The sequence below is a fragment of the Anticarsia gemmatalis genome, chromosome 5 (genome assembly GCF_050436995.1).
Source record: "Anticarsia gemmatalis isolate Benzon Research Colony breed Stoneville strain chromosome 5, ilAntGemm2 primary, whole genome shotgun sequence".
NCBI classification, from domain to species: Eukaryota; Metazoa; Arthropoda; class Insecta; order Lepidoptera; family Erebidae; genus Anticarsia; species Anticarsia gemmatalis.
The window spans coordinates 8,432,068-8,455,153 of record NC_134749.1 but is presented as its reverse complement, the minus strand read 5'-3'; positions in this window follow the sequence as shown (position 1 = coordinate 8,455,153).

The following is a 23,086-nucleotide window of genomic DNA, read 5'->3' as shown; positions in this document are numbered from 1 at the left end:
TTTATTTTATTTTATTTTATTTTATTTTATTTTATTTTATTTTATTTTATTTTATTTTATTTTATTTTATTTTATTTTATTTTATTTTATTTTATTTTATTTTATTTTATTTTATTTTATTTTATTTTATTTTATTTTATTTTATTTTATTTTATTTTATTTTATTTTATTTTATTTTATTTTATTTTATTTTATTTTATTTTATTTTATTTTATTTTATTTTATTTTATTTTATTTTATTTTATTTTATTTTATTTTATTTTATTTTATTTTATTTTATTTTATTTTATTTTATTTTATTTTATTTTATTTTATTTTATTTTATTTTATTTTATTTTATTTTATTTTATTTTATTTTATGAGACTGAACCACCACTGCACCTATGTAAATATATTATGATAATAATTTTAAGCTTTAGTATAAAGGTATATTACTCGGTTATAGCGCTTTAGGTGCTTAACATAATTCTGTAATCCCCATGGCTGTAAAAATGTTTCGAATGATACCTTATACATCTATTTGCCGTACAGAAGCCATATAAATATCTGATATAACGCTCAAGGCGCTATTAAAGACCTAGGCAACTCTTTTATAGATGAGTAATACATTAGCCCTAAAAAAATCTGTTATAGAACCTAAGGCATTACAAAAAGCTTATTTACGCTCTTGAGCGCTATAAGCGCAACGCATAACTCCGTTTAAACTCCTTTACCTCCTAAAGTCCCCTTATACAGTTAACGGTGTTATAGAAGATTCCATTAACTCAGTTATACTTCCCTAGGCTGTCTAGCGATGCAATTACATGCTCATATATCACTATAAGTCATTAGTTTCCTACTAAACGGCTACTGTCCCGCCTAGCTGTTAAAGGGTTTTTTAAATAGCTAGTATACAACTTATAGAGAATTGTACAGCATTTGAACGACTCTTATGCAACTATCAGGCTGTATAACGACTGTATAAGCAGCTTGTGTGCTAGTTGGGTGTGAACGTGTGGTCTATTTACTCTAGCCTCGTTCAACAATACTCATTAGTCAAAGACTTTGCAACACTAGTTACTAGTTAATCAGTTTTAGGTTTCATTGTAACATTTGCCTAAAGTGTACAAACATGTATGTAGGTAATGTAAACTCTCTCGGCTCCTGCACTCTGCGGGCAGCACGTGCCGTCGTGTATTCTACTATAGGCAATGTATATAGCTATGAACATACCGCAGTTTCTCGCTGAACATTTACATAAGAAAATCAGTAATTTTCGTGTAACCCGCTTGTTGGGACATTAAACATGAACAGGGAAGTTAAAAAGTAAAATGTTGATTCCAATCTTAATTTAGTGAAGTCTCATGTTATCTTCAACTTCGTGTTAAACAAATGAGATAAATCGCAAACGAACACGAGGGACACTCACGTACTTAATGTATATTTTTGCATATTCATAACATGTAGAGAGAAATCTTTGCACGAGTGAAATGTTTCTGTTATACTTTGCTCTTACATTCCCAACAATCACTTTCTTTCGTTGCGAATATTACACTTACACGTAAAACTAGAATCGTCTTATAATTGTTCAAACAAGGTTCAAACGATCGCACCGCGGACACATCCATCACACGTGATGCACCTTATAATGTAACTTAATTAACCTTTATGTCGGGTTTAATTAATAAAATTACCATCAAAGAACGCGCGCCTTTATAACCCATTTACATAATAAAGTGCTTCGTTTGACTATGATTTATTTATAGATGTTATGTTAGTTTGGCACGATGGCGTGCATCAAACGGGTTTAACACGGAGCCTCGTTTAAGGACGCAATCGTGTCTCCGGCTAATGTCGCAAACTGGTGAGCATCTGACCTGTATTACGTTTCCATAGCGATGTTAGTCGAGGTGCAGTACCGGCTCACGTATTGTATGATCAGCTGCACTTACTTTCAATTTCTAAACTAGAAGCTCATCCATCTTTAATTAGTGATTCAATACTTGTGTTGTTTCGTAAATGTTAACATAACAATTACACGCTGATGTATAGATATAATTTTTGAAATCAATCAAAGTTCGTATGCGTATGCGTATTCGCCATGACTTTGAAATGATTGATGGTGAGATACAACGAAATAGTTATGGAGTTGTAACAGGCCGGTGCGCGTTGATGTCTTTTGTACAGTGAAGGGTTTTAGAAGTTTATTATTATTATTTTATTCAAAAATAAAGATTTGGTGATGAGATTCTTAGTTTCCGATTACATTTAATCCACTGAATGTATATTTTGTCAGTTTATTATTAACAATTAGAATTCATTCGTCTATCAATATCATAAAAATCTACTAACTAAAATGTAAAAGTATTTTTTTTTTCATATGTCAAACGTTGTCAAACTCTGACTGCATATACTAGCACATGTATTTTTGAATGAGTTTACAGAACGATTAAATATTACTTCATGATAAGTGATGTAAGTTCACTTGCGAAGGTTATATTTTCATCTATGTGTGTATAAAGGTCGATTGCTCATTAAATATCCATCAAAGTATACACTATAAATATACATATTTAATTCAACCCTAATATAATATAATTAGAGTGCCTACACAATACTATCATACAACCAATTAGATAATTGATAAGTTGTAAATACCCAACTTATTACCACAACTATATAGCTATCGTCAAATGGCCAAAGGTACGCAGAACATTGATGAATTTAAACCACATGTACGAAGTAGGTACAGCTGACTTAGGTACTTAATAGTTAATGCAACGTGCGGGAATGTATGAATAATTGTACAATATGAGATAGAGACACGTTTATACATGTACGAGGTATATAACGGGGGGCTATTACGAGAGGTAAAGGGGGCTATTACGCTAAGCGCGACGTTTCGCAACGTGCGTAGAATGCGGCTCGGCCAATTAATCCGCGCGAGATGAGCGCGCTGCCCGATGTCCGCTGTACGCACGCACTCGCGCTCAGCACGGTGTATTTGATACTGTTTATTTCGTGTTCTTATTAAAAAATATATTTCCTTACCCCCTTTACCTACGGACCACGGTTTACCCAATCTGAGATTATTATTGTATACAATTTTCTACTTTAATACGTTGACGAAAAGCAAATAACAAATTCTTAGCATTCTCACACATGTTAAAGTTTTCATCCTAAAAAGAACAAATTTTAACGACACTATTATAGTTTTCTGATATACATTAATATTACCTAATATAATGAAATACAACAATAAGTACTTATTTTCTAAAACTTTAATGTCGTTCTTAAAATACAATAACGTTTCATAAATACAATAAACATACGATTAAATAGCAATACGTAAGAACAGAAGACTTTCCCTGGAACTGCAATTTAGTAGTGTAATGAGTGAATTGTTTAATTAACAGCTTATTTGCACGTGAAGGAACGCCCAGCTCGATGGCTACAATCTTAAAACTTCCGCTTCCATATATTTCTTCACGCAAGCACGCCAGTTCCTACGCTCATCATTCACCTTCACTTGTTACTGAAAATACAATGTATTGTTCTAAAACCTAATTTCACCACTGAAATATTACTGCAATCTCCAAAATTCCTTGTCTTTCATGTCCAGCTTATTGGTAATATGAGGGTCAAATATAGAGCAACACTACTAGACTGGTATGGTTTGTATAGCAATCAATAACAAAAATACATTTTCGTGTAATTATTGTACTGAACAAATGACACGTAACAATAAATACAGTCTTTTATATCTAACAGTTTTATATGGGTTATCAAGATGCCTTACCGCGAGTGCGTGTAACCAAGATGGGCCTTCCAACGATATGGTAAGTTGCGTCAGCCGCCGCGGGCGCTGCCGGGGGTCACCGGCTCGCACATCCGCGGTACACCCGCTACTCGCTCACAGTGGGACCGCCGCCGCACCATCGACCCGAGGTCACACTGATAGCGGACAACTACAACCACTAACGATGCCTAATCACAACATCTTATTGTTGGATTACTATCTTTTAAAATGTAAAAATACATGTGAAGAATGACAATGGTTTTATCTAAATATGTGCTTTAAGAGTGGAAAAAAATAGTTGCGGAAATATTTTTGTTAGTAAATAATTATGGTATGTTTTTGTGAATGGTTAACTAGATGTTAACTTGATGTTCCAAGATATTTCCTGTTTCCTGTGTTGAAATTTCAATACAATTATAAATCTCGAAACTGTAATTTAAAAATTATCTACAGTTAAACGCATTGTGCTTCAACTAGTCCACAGTGACTCCACAACAAATGCCTGTTTATAAATGGCTAGACTGAACCCTCATGATGAATCCTACACTCGATTTTCACAGAAATCAAGTAACGAGGAACGTTTATAACATGCATACTTTATCCTTTATTTAGCTAAGTTTCGAGGCCGTTCCAATATTAATGATCAAGTAAGAGGCACATCTAGAGCTCGGCACATGTAAGTAGCTTAAAATAGTTCCAGTCACTTTAATATTAAGAAATGTTATAGATTTGCCTATCCTTAAACTGAAGGTAATTCTACTTGAAATGTAATTGCTAAACTATGTTTCAAGTTCCAGATAGTTATGATAGTTGTTTAATAATAATAGTGTATTAAAGCAAATTAAAATAATTAAACCAAATTCCGTGGTTCACCTTCTACAAAATGTAACGTTCCTATTGTATGCAGTGTGTTCGTTGCAGTATCTTCATTACGCCGGGCGACCTCGCTGTGACCTTTAACTCGGAGGATGCTCACATTCCGACCCGACAAACGCTTCAAAGGGTATATTTATGTGGAAACTCAACCATTGTTTCGTACTTATTTTAAAACTACTATTAAAAATACGCAAGAATCAAAGTCGTAAAGATGTCTGGCTACTCATTATCATCAATTTGCCAGTTCGATGTTTCGCATGATAAAAATACACGCATTTGTAATTTGTAATGAAACTGCAAATATCTTAATCGAAATCAAAGGTTTCAGTTTCTGTATAATTTGGTGATTGGTGAGAAGAGCATAGTACCTAATGTTACACAAGGAATAATGTGTGCATTCCTCCGCGGTAACACCATCAGAGTTAAAAACGATTGTCATTCAAAAAATATTTTTGTAAAACAGTATTTCAGGTCAGGGTGAGGTCATACAACCAGTATCAGTCTATCCATCATAGAGGTGATGTTGACCGCCTCATCGCTTCTCCGTATTGTGTGGCGCTAACTGAACAAGCCTATTAAGCAGCCGCTTAATCATTTACTGTCTATTAATTTATTCAAGTACCTGTCACAAGATACCCAGAATAATTTTAGCAAGGACGAATATTTTGTTTTTCTTTATGATTCTTAGAGTTGATAGTTTTTCTGTCGCACATATTTGTCGCAGTTAAAAATGCCCTGAATCTTTTAAAAATGCATTTCAAATCGTCACTACGAAAAGACCAAGACTGGACCGTGAATGCACAAATTGGTAAGGCATTTGATAAAAAAAAATATTCAGAATAAGTAGCCAATGTCCGAAACATGATAATGAAGTGATTACAAGTCTACATAAAAAGGTTTATCACGTATGTGGTGCAATGAAGATTCTCACGCCCACACAGTGGGGCACGTAATTACGTGGCCATCATTAATCACGTTGGAAGGAAAATTAATCGCAGCATCCGGCGCTTCGTCGTGCCGCGCATGCGTCCGCGCAAGGTTCACAGATCCCCGCGCCGTTCACCACTATTGTTCCGATGTCGAGGGATGAACCAAAACTAATTTATTGTGCACTAATAATTCCATATGGTTTGAACACTACACAAAAATATATGCAATCATTATTGTTAATAACACTTAGGTGTATGCAATACACAGACAAATACGCGTATTTGTATATTGTTACTATTCATTAGCAACTTGCGTACTTTTGTGTTGATGATAAATTACCGATAGTGATTTAGTAGCTACCAAATATTAATTGTATATGTAAGGTCACGTATGTGATTGGATGCAACTGTTTATCGAGTGTTTCGTGAACATAATGTTGTAATTAACACGAGGCTATTGTACCTGTGGACAACAAAAACTGTTTAATATTATCTATCTGGCTATTCTTTAATTTCAACAATGCTCTTTGTTACTACGGATACAAGCATTTGTGCGACGCCGACAAAGATGGGATAAACATTAATGTTCGTACACATGTGCCGCTGAGATAATTAGAAAATTAGAAACCTGTAATTGCATACCTACTTCCTTTCACTGCATTAATATAAAATTTCTGTTGTACAGTAAAAATTGTTTTCATGCAACTCACTAAAGTAAGAATTTCTCAAAATATTTCAGTAATTGACCTTTACATTATCACTAATTGCGGCTAGCTTTATTTCGGTTAACAGATGGTAAGATTGCGGAAAAACTTTCAAAGATTTGGTTAAAGCCAGTTTTTTATGCGACTACGGACAATCACCATTGTCCAAAATCATTACAAGTACATACGTAAATGATTCTATCCGAAGTATTAAGCATGACCACGTATATTATTAAATATTCGTCCAAAGATGAGATTGTATGCAAATCTAAAGCGTGCAAGATCCCGCCCATTGAATTGTCTAATTCAAACAGGCGTATCCTTTTCGGCATCAATGTTAAACAGTGATTTGTTACACTAATGTTCAGCACATTTTATTTTAGTTTTTTATAAAGCTAGTATGACTTCATGGTATTTAAGATTTTATCTGTATCGCTAAAGTGTTTGTACATCCGTGAGGCGGCGCATCCTCAAAAAACACGTATAATACACATTTTAGTCATATTCTTATAGCGTACTAGCTGACCCGGAAAACATTGCTTTGCCATATAAAAAAAAATATGTCACTTAGGTGTATGAAAAATAGATATTGGCCGATTCTCAGACCTAGTCAATATGCTCACAAAATTTCATGAGAATCGGTCAAGCCGTTTCGGAGGAGTATGACAACGAAAACTGTGACGCGAGAATTTTATATATTAGATGTCATTATGTCTAAAGAAATGGTATGAATATTGTGAGTCATGATAATCGCTTTGCTGTATTTTAGCTAAAATCGGAAGCTAACCTTGAATTAGAATACACACTGCACTTCCTAAAATCGTGTCTCTAAAAGGATAAGTCATTGTAACAGTTAGCTTTACAATTTTATTTAATTGAGCGTAACAATGCATGTATGTAATTTTGCAGACCGTCAATATGTTTATTTCCCAACACATACGTTTAGTTAACTGCATTCCATGCAAGTGTTTGGCTTAGCTTCAAAGTAGGTCTTAAGGTAAAGGGTTATAAATGTACGAATGACCATTATTAGCGGCATCATTTACATACTAGTGTCAATATGTACAAGTATTCACTATGTAGGCAGTTAAACTGGTAATATTTCATTAATATCTGCATACAAATATACAATTACCTAACTTAAACATTCATAGTTATTATGAATACTCGTTAACACAAATCGTTTGTAGGTAGGCATTTTTATATTGAATACTTTAATTAATATTACATTTACTCATCCTATTAATAATTTCTAATGTTTGGACTCTTTTTAAGGTTAAAATGGAAACCTAATTTGCGGTCAAAGCACAGGCAGTCTTCCCGCCTTTAGGAACTATTTAGTCATCTCGCAGGTATGCGAGTTTCCTCACATAAAGCCGATTATATAACTCTATTAGCTTCCCACGTAGAGCTTTAATAGACACAATCGAGACTTATAGATAACGGGTACAAGTGATAACTATTCAGTTAAATATATGTAGGTAGTTGTAGTACCATACATTTCTCTTAGAGCACTTCCGCCAAGATTTTGAAATTCTTCTTAACTTATCCCACATCCAACACATAAAAAGAAAAATGGCTCTTTAACTGCCCGGGTCCTTCTTTTAGCCTTGACAATTGACATCAACCGGACCTCTAAATTGTAGATAGAATGTTGCTTTGCATGGCGATGATACAAAAACGTTTCACTCAAACGAACAAACGGCGTATATTTTGACATTCTGTGGGCTGCGTGAATGAATAATCAAAATAGAGAAGTTTTGACATTAGGCTGAATAACTGATTATATTTACCAACACACTGTGGGATTTATAACACCGGAAGCAATAAAGATAAACCACAAACGGTCACGGAGTTGTGAAAACGAAGATGCTGCGTTGTTTACACTCGAATGGTAACGTCATGACATGGCGAGATTGAAAACATTTTATAATTACTTTCTAGACTTAGTAACTATCCTAATAGCGTTATTATCTTAATGCAATCTAAGTAGTAAGTACTATTTGATGAATGCAGTGCCTATACTTACCTCTGAGTCAGATGTCGTCATTTGGTTACGAAAACGCGTTTAGATTTTGCATTTCATCAACATTTTAAACCACATTTTATCGAAGGAACGTACAGTATCTTCCTCTAGTTTTAAGAATTGATTTCGTTGAACATTTGTGGGTGTTGGATGTAACCAAATCTGTATACAACTAATATTCTATTTAAGTAAATGAAAAAATAGTTTAAAGTACCTTCGATCATAAATAAAAATTTGCCATAAACAGAAGGAAATGTATAACTTACAATCGACCTCGTAACATTTAACAAATGTCACTGAATCCTGTTTGTCTACTTGACTAATGTATTTATCCTTCTTTGCGCGGTATCTTTTCATGTGTATCATCTTTAAATTACCTTGCCCTGTGTTTAAGTTATGTTTACGAAAAGGTAAAACGAATCTCGGCAAAAGGTTTTGGCTCGTTTTTTTTATATTGCCTATGCTTTTGAGTCCCATAGTTAACTTCGTCATGAGGTGAGCCATTTTTCGATTCTTGAGTCAAAACTAATCATAAATTGTTATTATTTCGTGTCGTATAAAAACAAAACAACAGCAGTTCAGGCGTACTGGTGGAACAATAAATGATGTTGTGCAATACCACCCTACAATAATGATACTCCTACTTAACCAGTATCCATTTCTGCATCACCGTCATTTCAAACGAAACAATTAACCCACGATTACGCACACGAACAGTTGTACGCATAGAAATGCTCTTATACAACCGTTCAAACGATATTGTTCCACACCAAATACTGTTTCAATAGTTCATATTAATTTACTCTAGCAGAACTGGCGAGTTTCCTTCCGTTCATTTATACTTCCTATTACTGCTTTGTGCCATACCTTGTAATATCAACTTTGATGTACAGATAACTTGGTGCCACGTAACATGTACCTCGTAATAAGTTTGTCTAATGCGTACGTAAATACGGAACTTTGTCATAAACGTGTACATTATATAAAACAGATAGATCATTGTTACTGTAATAACTTATGAAATTAACTGTTAATTCTAGTACTTAGATGTTCATTACGGCAACGCGGACAGCAGGTAATAGAGCGGAATCGAAAACAATTTCCACAGAAGACATTTTTTTTATATGAACATCTAAGTTGATTTAAGTCGATGTAACACGTATAGTACTTCATAGTTTTACTTTTAATAAAATAACTATATCATATAATTTATCGAATGAGGATCACACGATTCACGTTATATCCGTTTAGCAATCTGTATAATAATGACACGCACGTCCGAACTAATGGTCCCGATGTGCAGTGTTAAAACATAATACCACGTATTATATCCACAAATTAGCCGATGTGTAGATAGATATCCAAATTCGATGATACTTAATATATTATCTTCTCTATAGTTGGACACAGAAGGTCGGAGCAACCCATGTCAAAGGTCAATCCAAATTTTAGCCGAAACTAAGAGCTTGTGAAACAATGCATTGTAGGTAATAGGTATTATGAAAACGCAAAGTCGCGTGCTGCATACTCATTGCAACATTTTGTTTGTTTGTTGCTGAGATCTCTTTGATAGTATAGATTAGATTTATTTGTCAGAGATAGGATAAATATACGTCTTAATTTTAGGCAGGAACATACACATATACATGTTGTGTATAAAATGTCACACATTACCAACAGTTACTTTCATTTAATCTGCACAAGTACGGGTTTTATAGTATTTGCAAAAGCCAATTATTTTGCAACGGAATCATCTGGTAGTGGAAGCGTCTGCTCACGTACACGATCGTGGAACACTCGGCACGATGATTACGAACAGGGAGGCTGATTTGTTAGTGGCCGTGAACTAAATGTTGTTCAGTATGTTCACGGTGTGTGACCGAGGATCGCAGACAACTGCCCACTGTTTGCCGAACGAAGCATATCGAGCACTGAAGCAACCTGTTGAGGAATATTTGATGATCTATTGTTATTTTTTCATTAGTTACGAAACATATCGACTTTTGTTTTTACGCTGTAAAGTTCAAGAAACTTATTGCGACACACGTGTTAAACCCTAAACGTTTATTATCCGATATAAATATTTGGGTAGTTCAGATTTCATAGATTAACATATTTTATTCTTAGATTATCTGCTAATCACACATGGTTTCAAAATTACGATTTAGATTAACAACTGCGACAAAATATTATTGTCTCCTAAGATTTCCCATAGCGTGCATTGTTTTAGTATGAATATGCTTGCACTTGTGTAAAAAACTCATTTGTTTTGCAACGAGTCGTTGAGCGGCGCGGACTGCGGGGCGCGCCGGTACTTTACATTCACAGGTTTTAACAGTTTCTAATCGGGTATTGCACGTCTGACGTCTAGACGGGAAAGGAAATGACCATAGATACTTATGTACACTATAATTAAGGATTCTTCTGTGTACCGCTATCTGACCGTGTTGCACTCACTTATGTAAGAAATGTTACGAACGTCTCAAGTAGGCTGGATAATGATCATCACATTCATCACACAATAAAGTTGCAGAATAACGATTCCTAACTACGGTCGTAAAGACATTCGGAAGCAAATTGATACGAATCTGTGTCAATTCCGTAGTAGGAAATAACGATTATTATTATAGTGCTTGCAAATTAACTGCCATCTAGATAGATATCGCAAAAATACTAACATTATTCGCATAAAAAAATGCATTTCTGTAGTTTCATAACGTGAGATTTACTCTGAATTTGTATATCTATAGTACCTGCTGCCTCGAGTAACAACATGACACAGACTCAAATTCTTTAAATCATAGATATATATCTAGGCCCGATTTTATTTTAACAGTAAAGGTTAAAGACGAGTATATACATATGATAATAAACGGGAAGTCTGAGAGTCCCCATATAAAAATAAAAGTACAGCACAGATTATTGTATCATAAGATGTTTTTACGGCTCAATTATAGCGAGGTCATCTTAGAAGATCAGCAGGGGTGCACGGATCCCTCGCCGCCGGTGAGCCATCGTCGACCGTGAGAACTGACGCGCGCACAGCTTCCAATCACTTCCATTACTTCATTAACCGAACACAACATAGCCAACAGCCAATATGTTATATACTTTTATTACATCTAGCTATTTGGCATTCAAATATTTATGACAGCCATATATATACCACACAGATACCATTCACGATTTATTTAACCATAAATAAAACGTGAACGATTTTAAATTACAAACTTCTGAGAACTTTAATTGCCAAATTGCCAATAAACGGTCTATCATTTATTTACTTTAACCGTGACATCAAATCCTTGAAAAGCATACCTTTTGTTTTGGTGCTCCAAATTAGTGTGAGTCAGCAACAATTTATAAATAAACGGACTTTAGCGATCATCGTCAGGAAGTTATTGTTGAAGAAGCATCCTTATTGTGTTTTCGACCTTAACACGGAACTAGAGGTACAGCCAGATCTTAATCGTACAGGATCTGGTTATTATCATTACATATTATAACCGCATTTTAAAAGTTTCACTAAAGTGTTCCGGATTTCGGAAAATTTGTATCAATTTATTTTAATGTAGGTACAGCGCGTTAAATTGCTTAATTTGCACAAACTGCACATTATAACTTTTCAAGTCATTTCCTGGTTCTTTTGATGGAGTCAAGGAAAACATTTCCGAAAACAACGAAGTGTAGGCGAACTATTTCTTAGCCACGTAAACAGCGAACGTTACGTTATAAACATAAGCTGCTTTTTCATCGTGTCTTCTTTGTTCAGGAAGCCATTAAGCTTATTATCTGATTCGAATGATAAATGGTTAAATAATCGCTAATAGAATGCAAATAGAGCGTCGCCGTATGTAACTCGCGTTCATCATCTGATTGCACCCCGGAGGTGCCGCGCCAGACGCGGAGGACCGACAGCGATCTTACTTTCGTTCCGCTCCTCTATTCTTAGTGTTTTCCCACAATTACGATCGGCCGAGATAAATAACTCTTTCGATTTCAATAGAACATTCGATATTATTTAATCGAAATTTTAAAGCTTTACTTGAGTGCTATAAAAAGTGTATTGGCACGTCATTTGCCGTAATGCTATCGTAGCTCGAAGCGTTGGCTGGCCTGTCTCCGGCGAAGGCGTCAGAGCAACTCGCATCGGATGTTCATTGTTAGCTAAACAACAGCTTTACGAGTTTCCTTTGAACGAGTGACATGGACAGTTTTGGATAATTGACGAGGTATTGATGCACGCGACTAGGCGACTATCAGCGACTATGATTGTTCGTGTGAGTTGCAACACGAGCGCGGTTGTTGTCGATTATTTAACGAGAAACAATGCGGAGTCGCACGCGGCCGGGCGATGCTTCTCACGGCTGCCGAAGGTCGTGGATAACTCTGTTCTTACAACACGCTTTAAATAATTTGATTTCATAATTTTGGCGCTCCGATGTGTGCCCCTAAACGATAGGCCATAGTGTAAACATTCTGTAAGCGCAATTCGTTACAATTACCCAGAATGTAAAGACATAGCGAACGGATTAGTCATGTATATTAATACCATTTCGAAACGTTTGCAGGCTCCTCAGAGTGCCTACATCCAGTCAACTTGTAATTGGTAAAATTCTAGCGTAAACTCATACGCGTTAACGTGCTATGGTATGTTGACATTTACAAGCATGTCCTCTTATATTTCTCAACTATTTAATCCCTTCCTGTTAGATCACTCCGTATCATATGTTGCTACAGATTTGACATAGAATTTTAATCGTTGTAGAGTTAGCCGGTCTTTATGTATGAATAGTGAAAAACTACCTACAGGTAATGATGCACAGTCTGAAAAATGTGCATGTGTCGTGTCAGTAATGGGAAGCAGAAACATATTGCAGGCGTAAATACGATGAAATGAAGCACGCACGACACGCTCCAGCAGTGGTTAATGTTCTCATTGCATCAAAATGTTCACCACGGTGATATACACACACTACATCTATGTCTCGAGATGAACATGCAAATTGTAGGTCATTTGTATCACAACGTAATGTTGGAAAAAGTTCTAACATTCGCAGTACGTTCTGTACGACTATTGGCACACGTAGTATAGGGCAACGCGTAATTGCGACCTGAATTTTGTTTCTGTTCATAATAATATTCATTTGAAACATTTTTTAAACTGTCATAATAGCAGCGATATATTTTTAAATCGTAATACATTTATTAAGTAGTAGCTTGTATAACAATAAATAAGAAGATTATAGAACGCACTAACAATAACCATAAGGTCAATTTTGTTTACGATATAGTTACGATCTAAACCGACATGCACCTCGTAAGTTATATAAACGATATTAACCTTATAACTTTGTTCCAGAAGCCTCAATTACTTAGTAGCGTCGGTTACCCAAATAGACAGCTGATATGAACAATTAATGATGGTTAGTATTAATTACGTCTGTTGATTGGCTCTATTCACTGATGTCAATGTTGTGATCACTTCGGATAGGTAATTAGTCTATGATTGATTGATAGGCTTGTTAAAACGATACTTTAATTTGAGAGCATCGTTGCAGTTTTTGTATCACATAATAACTTGCCTGCTTTCTAATACTCGCTGATGTTACGGCTTATCTGTGATGATTTAATGATATAAAACCGATAATTACTGGGTGCCGATTTTTATTTAAATTTTATTCCAGTTTGTTTCGTAGTCACGTTCAACACCAATAGCTACTTTAATAACATAATTATTATAGCACAACGTACGTTTATTAATGTTAGCACTTAGTTATAGTATTAACATGATTATATGATTACATCATATTATGTTCTAGGCTCGGGGAGCATTGACTAATCAATGCTGTGCAACTGAGCAAAATATACAATTAAACATATTTGTAATGTTATAAGCTGAGGTATACTTCGGCACACTTAATATAATCATGTATTCTGAAATAATTAACGTCCTAAAAACAAAGAAATGTAACTATGGTTAATTGTACTCTAGTTATCAAAGATTACAAAAATTACGGTTTGAGTCCACATAATTCTTATGACTATCGCAACACTACAAATACTGCTCACTATGGGGCGAGACATCGTGAGAAACGCGTACAACACTACTTCCATCGTTTATACCATCATGTAAACATAAAGGTCAGGCCAATCTTACAGGCAGAACAGACAGTGCGGTACAAATATAGTTGTGTTCCCACTAGGCCCTAAAGGAGAGGTTAGATAACTTGCGCTTTCACCTACGGTATATCACGAGGCTCGACCCTTCCCCGGAGCCCGGAGCCCGGAGTCGCGGTGTCGCCTGCTTCCGCAAGCTTCAAGCGCTGCGCCACAGCGCATCGCGACCTACGCCTGACCTATTGCTAGGGGCAACACCTTACAAAAATTTAAAACTATTTTATAAAATGATTGCATACAAAAGTAAACTAAAAGATTGTTCACTTCGCAAGTTATAATATAGCGCTTTGTGTGCTATTTTCGACTATGTAACTACCGACCTGTATTTAACGAGTATATCAACATAAATAAATAAGTAATGATCGGTCACAGAAAATAATCAGTTTTTTTATTCATAGTCTCGAAATCGTCAATGTCGCTAACCCTAAGTTACGCTACCACGCCTCTGGCGCCAAACTAAAGCTGCAGCAACTCATTGAATTTCCCTAACTTTCAAATACAAATGTCTCTGTTAACTTCAATCTTTGTTCAGATTTCACACACGACTTGTATGTACACTTCTATCAAACAAATTGTAATTATATTATCGTAATGCAACAGTTCGTTTGGCAACATCAAGATAAAAATTAACATTAAATGACCGCGCATGTAGAAAGCTTATTTACAAATCGATTTCAATTTATAAAAAACCTTAATGTTTGTGTTGTGTCACAACCTTTAATATTTGGTACTAAAAGCTATTTAAAGGTTTGCTCAAAACAAAAAGTAACGACTGTTTCCTAATATTTTTTTCTTAATTTGCAAATTATTCGTAAGCCCTATACTTTGTGCGATGAAGAAAATATAATGACTTGAATTCTTTTACCCATATCGTAATCGGCGACGGCTGTTCCTAACATAGCGTAAGTTGTAGATAACTTACATAATTGAAATTACTGTAATATGCGCCGATCATTACCTATCGATCAATGAGAATGACAACTGCCCATCCATCTAATATAATGCATAACTCTACTATTACGAAACCTATAAAGTAATCGTGTAGTACCTTTATAAAAGAAAATTATTTCCGTATCCCAAGATACCCTAATCGTCTTGATGAGATTCTGACTCTACATTCGATATACGCGGCTGCAAGTTCAATAAATCTCTTGCGAGTTACATAACTTTGAAAGATAATTATAGATAAGTATCACCAAAACGAAGTTTGTAATTAAATAATACATATATAAGTTGCTTAAGATAAAGGTAAACATAGGTCATGCGAAAAAATTGCCATCAAGATTTGATGATCCCGACCGTGGTATTCGTTAGAGGTCAATAGGTTGAAGATAGTATCAGAGCAAAATGTCAAACGAAGTTCATCATTTGATGTCGGTAATGCGTTCAATTTCAACGTGTTGTAATAGTCATTGCTTGTTTATGTACCACCGATTGAGGCCGACATTTTTATCGGCGCGACGCAATGTTATGAAGAGATATGAGAGTAGTTAAATAAAACGTGTGAAACATTCATTAGTCACACTATCGGAGCACCTGTAATTGAGACTACAGAGCCCATTATCTAGATATTGCTGCTGGGTATGTAGGATTGCAAACTATTGACTAAGTACACGAGATTCTTTCAACATCCTTAAATTTTACCAAAAATCAGCATTGAGTTAGTAGAATAACTTACTGGTATCGATGACTTTGTCCCTGCATAACATTCCCAAATTGTTTTTCTCAAATATCACAGAATTCATATTTATAATCAATAATAATCATACTCAACTAGGGTCTTCTTCGACAGTTGTTTTATTGAAAAATGCAATATACATGTATGTCTCTGTATTGCACAAATAATTTTCTGTTAATTCGAATATCTTGGTTTTTTAATTATGTTAGTACATATTGGGTAAGATATTGCTGTCCTCTCTTGCTCAATGAATTGAGACCATCTATAGGAGAAACTCGCTACAGTGGGCGGACAAGTTTCGACTATTAATTGAAGAACCTAGTACATATTTCCCGATAAACCGACACAGGCTCGTAGTATAAACTCATCGCAATTGGCAATTTCCGTTGCTGACCATTCAAAACACATCAACAGCTGCAGATAGTAAAATATTGCAATCATTCTAATCATATTAATTGGGTAACCAGGGTAACCGGCATAATTATTCAGCTTGTTTTGGGAAATCTTGTTAATTTTATTCATATATCACAGTAATTAAAATCAATTTAGGACAAACAGACCGTGTGAATATATTACGGAAGCATTTTAGGAATATATTAAATTTAAATTGACAGAGGATCATTAAAGTTCAACGAATAAAGAAGAGTTTTATGGTTGGGAAAATGTTTACATAATACCTATTTTCTAATACACCGAATTTAATTACAACTGGATATGGTATACTGTTTCTTAATCTTCGTTCGTAAGGCAAAAATGCAAATAAAACATCGTGAACACTCTTATGCGCTTTTGCATTGGGCACCTGTAATATTGCAAATATGAAGTACTTAATTCACTAGAACATCCAGTAAAAATACTTATTGTATCATACCCGTTTCTTATTTATGAGCCTAATGTCAATGAAAAAAGGTTCCATTCATACCGAGTGATGACTGATTACCGACATTTAGTCAAGTGACTAACTCGTTTACTTATTACGCATTATATGGCTCATAGCATTTTTTTTACTTCTGGCTGTTTTTTAAGTATACAATACTGTGCTAAGAAAAAATATATTCGGAAACAATTGATGCAGATTAAGTATATTAATCTTATTCTAAATCGCAGCTGTAATTAATCATAAAACTGTTGACATGTTGAGAAACATTCACTCACTCTATTATGTTAAAGTCTTATCATTAAATTATCTATGTCATTTGGTTAAAATACTTAAAAAATATTTTCAAGAAGTACATGACAAGAACTTTTATAATAAAGGTTAATCGCCTCAAAAGTGGCAGGCATTAGCTTTGGCACGAATTAACTATCAATCTATATGATGACCATATAGAATTTAGAGTATACAATATTCTCACCATTGGGTAATCCGTAACATCCACGAGTTGAGTAACGTTGATAGGCTGTTTCCAATTATGTGTATAACTGCGATCCAAACATATCTTGGTTTCCGTTACATCCATATTTGCATAAACTGCACCAATCTACGACGAATCATGGAATCTGCTTCGACGGAATCTTAAAACCAGGTTACTTAATACACGAACGCTTAAACCGATTGCGATGTAAGAGCAATAACTTCAGTAAACCAATATGTTAGAGTGTAATAATACGTTTGATATGACAAGATGGAACACGAATAATACATTCTCATGAGTCCGTGCAGTTATAAATTATGTTGCGTAACGAACGGCGAATGTGAGCGGATACTTTAATTGAATTATTTAGATACTTTATCTTTTGCACTGTTGCGGTTTAGTCTTCATCTATTTCTAATAATTTATAATCATTTAATTACATCTTACAAAGTGTCATATCCACCCACGGTATTGGTAACACATAGGCACTTAACATATCGTTACGTGCTCTATAATTGTATAATTTAATTTTGGCAATTATCAGCTATTGGCACCCACCTTAAGTTTACAAAAGTTTATTAACGTTGTAATCAATTAAAGTTTGGTTACGTAATTTTCGGTACATTAGTGTAATAATAATAATTTATTTTATTAATTGTGCGTTATACGTTACACATTGCCAACAATCAGATTAAAAAACATTGACCATCACACTATAAAGGTATGTTCACCATGTTTAGAAATATAAAGGAAATGCACGGCTATAACAACCGTGGTGTTGAAAGATCCATCATAGTCTGAACTTTCAGTGATTTGAAGATTTTGAATGATCTCTTGGATTGTTATTTTATAACATTTAATTGCTAAAATACGTAGAACAATAGCGCGTCTATGATACGGCAACTTATCGTCTATCTCGCGAATCAATCAGCGTCACAATAGAATTGCGCGAGCGCTTTCACTGCGCCCGCGCCTCCTCACCTATTGAACACCATTTGTCTGTGATTTTGACCCCATCAATTTTAACTGTGCGAGACTGGTATTGTGATGAACTATAGTGCAGAACGTTATATCGAAACTATTTTATTAGAACCTTATGAATACAAGCGGATGAACTGATTTTCTCACAGCCTTTTGAACTGTCAGCCTGTCGATATTATAAGTTCTTTAACGATGTAATGAATGATCTAATGCAATGACATCACGAGAACACTTTCAAGGATTAAAGTTTAGGATATTTGTTTCAATACGTGTCTGTCTATTGATCAGGATAATCAGTCATGATTTGCAACACAAATCCTTCAAGGCTGTGCAGTTTTTGTTTTAGGGATGTGTCGTAAAAAAATATAATAGTTAAACAGTACACAAATAAGTATCTACATAAATTAACTAACTTATACTCTTTTACCATCCTAATAGTGAGTAGATACAGATTATCTAAACTTACACCTCTTCTCAAAAAGCCCTCTAAGGGACATTCAACTTAATTTTAAAGCCAACAGGTTCCGCATACCTTGCCGTTGGCATTTATTTGACCCTTGCAGACAAAATGGCGCTAGCGGGGTACAGAATATCAATTGAAAAGATGACACAATCCCATGAGTACCTTGCAATAGACTCTAAAGTCAATAATTTAACAACATTTACTAGACAATGAAACTGTTTCATTTAGAACGTTGATTAATTAAAAGGTTATCGTATTCACATTACGATGACATAGTTTGATGACACAGGTAGCTATTTTAAAGAATGAATAATTGCACATCTATTGTTTCAACGATACCACTGGACAGATTGAAATATAATTTATTTACAAGAAACACAATAGGTACCTACTGAGTATGAAATTTATTTAAGTAGCAGTTTAACATAGGTAAATATTGTAATTGTTCTACATTTTAGGAACCTCTATTACTTACAAAAATCAGAGAAAGCTTCTTCTGAGCCTACCTACCGATAATTACGTCAAAAGACTGGAAGTGTAGTTTTGACAGATTGTTAAAGCTGTTATATATTCACTGAAGTGGTCCTGAAAAGGGGTTTGAATTAATGTAAGTCAGTATTTGCTGAAATCCAAGTTATAATATAGGTAATAGAAATATTTAAGATCACACTTTCGACGATGATTTTATAGATTTTTAGGGACTTAGGAAGGAGTGTGACTTTATTTTATTTCAGCAGCATAAACAAATCTAAATAAAAACAATTACGTATTCTGCCGTCGTAAATCTAAACACAGTAACTTCAAAATATGCGTTTTGAGAAAAACGCGGTTGAAGTTTAATGGTTAATTTTTGCTCTCATGAAGATACTAATTATTGTATATTATTTCATGCAACTTTTAATGTTAGCATATAGTTAAATCTTTGATTCTGTATATATATATCTAGTATATTATTATTGTATAAATAATAAAATTAGATAATGTGTTTTAAGCTAGGGCAATAATATAATATTTTTTTCTTTTTTAAGTTACAACACGGTAACTCAACGGTTACTGTGTTGTAACCAAGTTTTACCTATTACTGTGTTGTAACTTTGTAAAGATATTAACATTAGGGGAATTACGACACAGTAAGTATGTACATACTGTGTTATAACTATGTTTCTTAGAAATACGTATAAAATCAGTAATACAGTAAATGAGATACTGTGATTTATTCAAGTATTTGTTGTTTATCTTTGAACAATATTTTATACGCAATCACAGTAACTGAAGAAGCCGTGTTATAATCAAGCAAAAAAAGAAAAATTAAAATCTATTCACGTTAAAAAAACACAGTTAGTAGTGAGATACTGTTATTTAATTTAAAATAACACAGATACTGTATTTTTTATTAAAAATAATGTTTTTTTTGTAAAAATACTGTGTTTTTATTTAATGTATTTCGGTAACTATCCATCGTACAAACAAACCGAAAACTTTCTCAAATAGCCCGCGGTCTCCTGATTCCAAAGAACTAAACAAACTATAAACACAGTAACTTAAGTTACTGTGTTTACATTTACGACGGCAGTATTAGGGACAAGGTCCGAATCGAGACTATGAGACTGCTCTGTTATTCTTTCAAATTGTTTCTGAATGTACTCGCATTTTCCCGTGTCTATTGCAAACAAGGTCAGTAACGCAAATGATTATCGTCTTAAAATGTGAACTAAAATAGTGTCAATGTTAAACTTATCCCAGAAACACGTTTGCATTGATATTCGTCTACATACTATGCAAAATTTTACAAAAGTACGTTCTTGTTTGTACCTACATAGTTTTGGTGCTATATGACAATGTTTACTGACTGCGCCAAGGACTTAAGCGACGAGCTGGCATCCTCGCACATCCTTTCACGACCTACAATACCTAAGGCATTTATGAATAGACACATAAAGCGATTGCCTACTCACTTGGGATGTATTTATTTAAAGACACGGATGCCTCTTAGATATATTCAATGTTGACTGCCTACCTAAGAACTCAGTTATTTCTTACTCATAAATATTTAGCAACACCTCGCGTTTAAAGCCAAATCTAACGACTCTACCGTAATATCGACATTCCGTGGAGGGTTAACTTTACCAATAGATAACAAAGTATAATAAAGAAAGTAAGTATCGAATAAATAAGTTTAAAGACAAAAGCAATACATAACAAAACTAACTTAAAAGTAAATGACTCTATTTTGAAATTATCGTCAAATGATCCTTTGGTTCTTCAACAAAGCACTAGTTACAGTTCTATGTCGAGTACCTACTAACTAAGTACTTACTTACTTACCAGCCAAGTATGTTGCTAGGAAGTTTGATTCGATTAACCTACAAAAAATGTACCTTGAACTTTGTGTACTGACAATGAGAAAAACGATAATGACCATCTTCGGCAACCCTTCACTTCGTTGTAATGAAGTGTTGATGACACCATTCCAGCCACGCAACGATTACCTGCCTACAACATTTTACTGATTGTAACACATGTATAAACGCTGTTTTATGTTACTATTAGTAATTATAAAAATATTTTTATGGAATCACGTTATCTGTTATACGATTCAGTGATGTTTGATGACCATGGAACCTACGTAGAATGTACAAGGGTTTTCTGTGAGTAAATAGGTAGGTACTTACCTAAAGGTCATACGCACCGCTTAAGTACCTGCCCACATATATGCTGCGAAACAGTAAACCTGCTCGATGTTCCTTATTCCAAAATTCCACTTATCTGTGTAAGTATGTATTGACACCTATGCCCATCTTTTAAACGTTTTACTGGAAACTAGTTAGGTTTGGACCATAGTACCTACCTAGTTCTTTACAAACACTGATTTATTTATCGTTTAACATGCTTTTTCCATGTTAAGATATTCTTAGGAAATTAAGAAAGTACCAATGTGTAAAACGATAAAGGAGTTATTTGTAGATCAGCGAAATTTACGACTCATAGCAGTGTTTACTTACATGTAGGTAATATTGTGTAGTACAACGGTTAATCGACAGGTATTCCCGTGACACAATTCGTGTAGGCCAGTGGTTCAATTATAGTAAGACCTGATATGGCGGAAGGCGATAGCGCTGTGGCAAGTACCGGGCACTTCCGCGCATTGTGGGTGCGAATCGGGTCGCGGGCCGACGCGCGCTCTCCGAACATCTTGCGACATTACATTTACACCATGTAAGTAACGCACTACCCATGAGTGACTCGCAACAGGTCCGCTTAGAATGTAATTGCTCACTTGTTTGATGAATGGCTGGTTACGTACAGACGATATACTTATGTATATTCTAAATGCTTTCGCATATTGAAATTATGATTGCGCGGTATTGCGATTGCTCCGCACATATCTCAATTTGAATCCCTGATTAGAAAAGAATATCGCAGTTCCAGATTGCCCCTACGAGGTGGAATCTCGGGTTGGATTACCGAATCTGGCAATTCTATTATTTTTTTTAATTTTTGTTAAATTTATTGTCAATAGTACCTATCATGTAAAATGTCTAATATTTAACAATATGCTGGCGTCGCCCTCTAAAATGAAACCAACTACAATGATTGCGAAATTATTACCTAATTGCCTTCGTCTACTCTTGCCACCTTGTTCCAATAGCTGTCTATTAGAACAAGCTGGCAAAGCTGGCTCTCCAACTGGTTCAACAATGCGAGCTATACTAAACTCAATTATTTTATAGGTGACGGTGGGCGCTCGGTTTTTATCACTTCAATAAACTAGGCATGTAAGTCTTAGTAAGTGTAGTCTGACAACTTAGTAGAGAGCCGGCACGGCAAAAAGGCCACCGTCACCTGCATGCGCCTGCGGGTCAATAATGTTCTGAGTATAATTATGGATTTATTTACCTTCGCCATCTGCCATCCTTGCACACAAGGCTCTCTACTAAGTTGTTGGACTATAGTAGTAAAACTATCAGATATCCGTGACGTTTTGATCCGTAAATTTCCAAGGTTTTAAACCATTTCAATTTGATTACGTACACAAAAGTAGGTACGTTTTCACAATCTCGATGTTTCGACATTTTACCTATTAAAAGTGTCCGAGCTAACAAATATATAATTCTT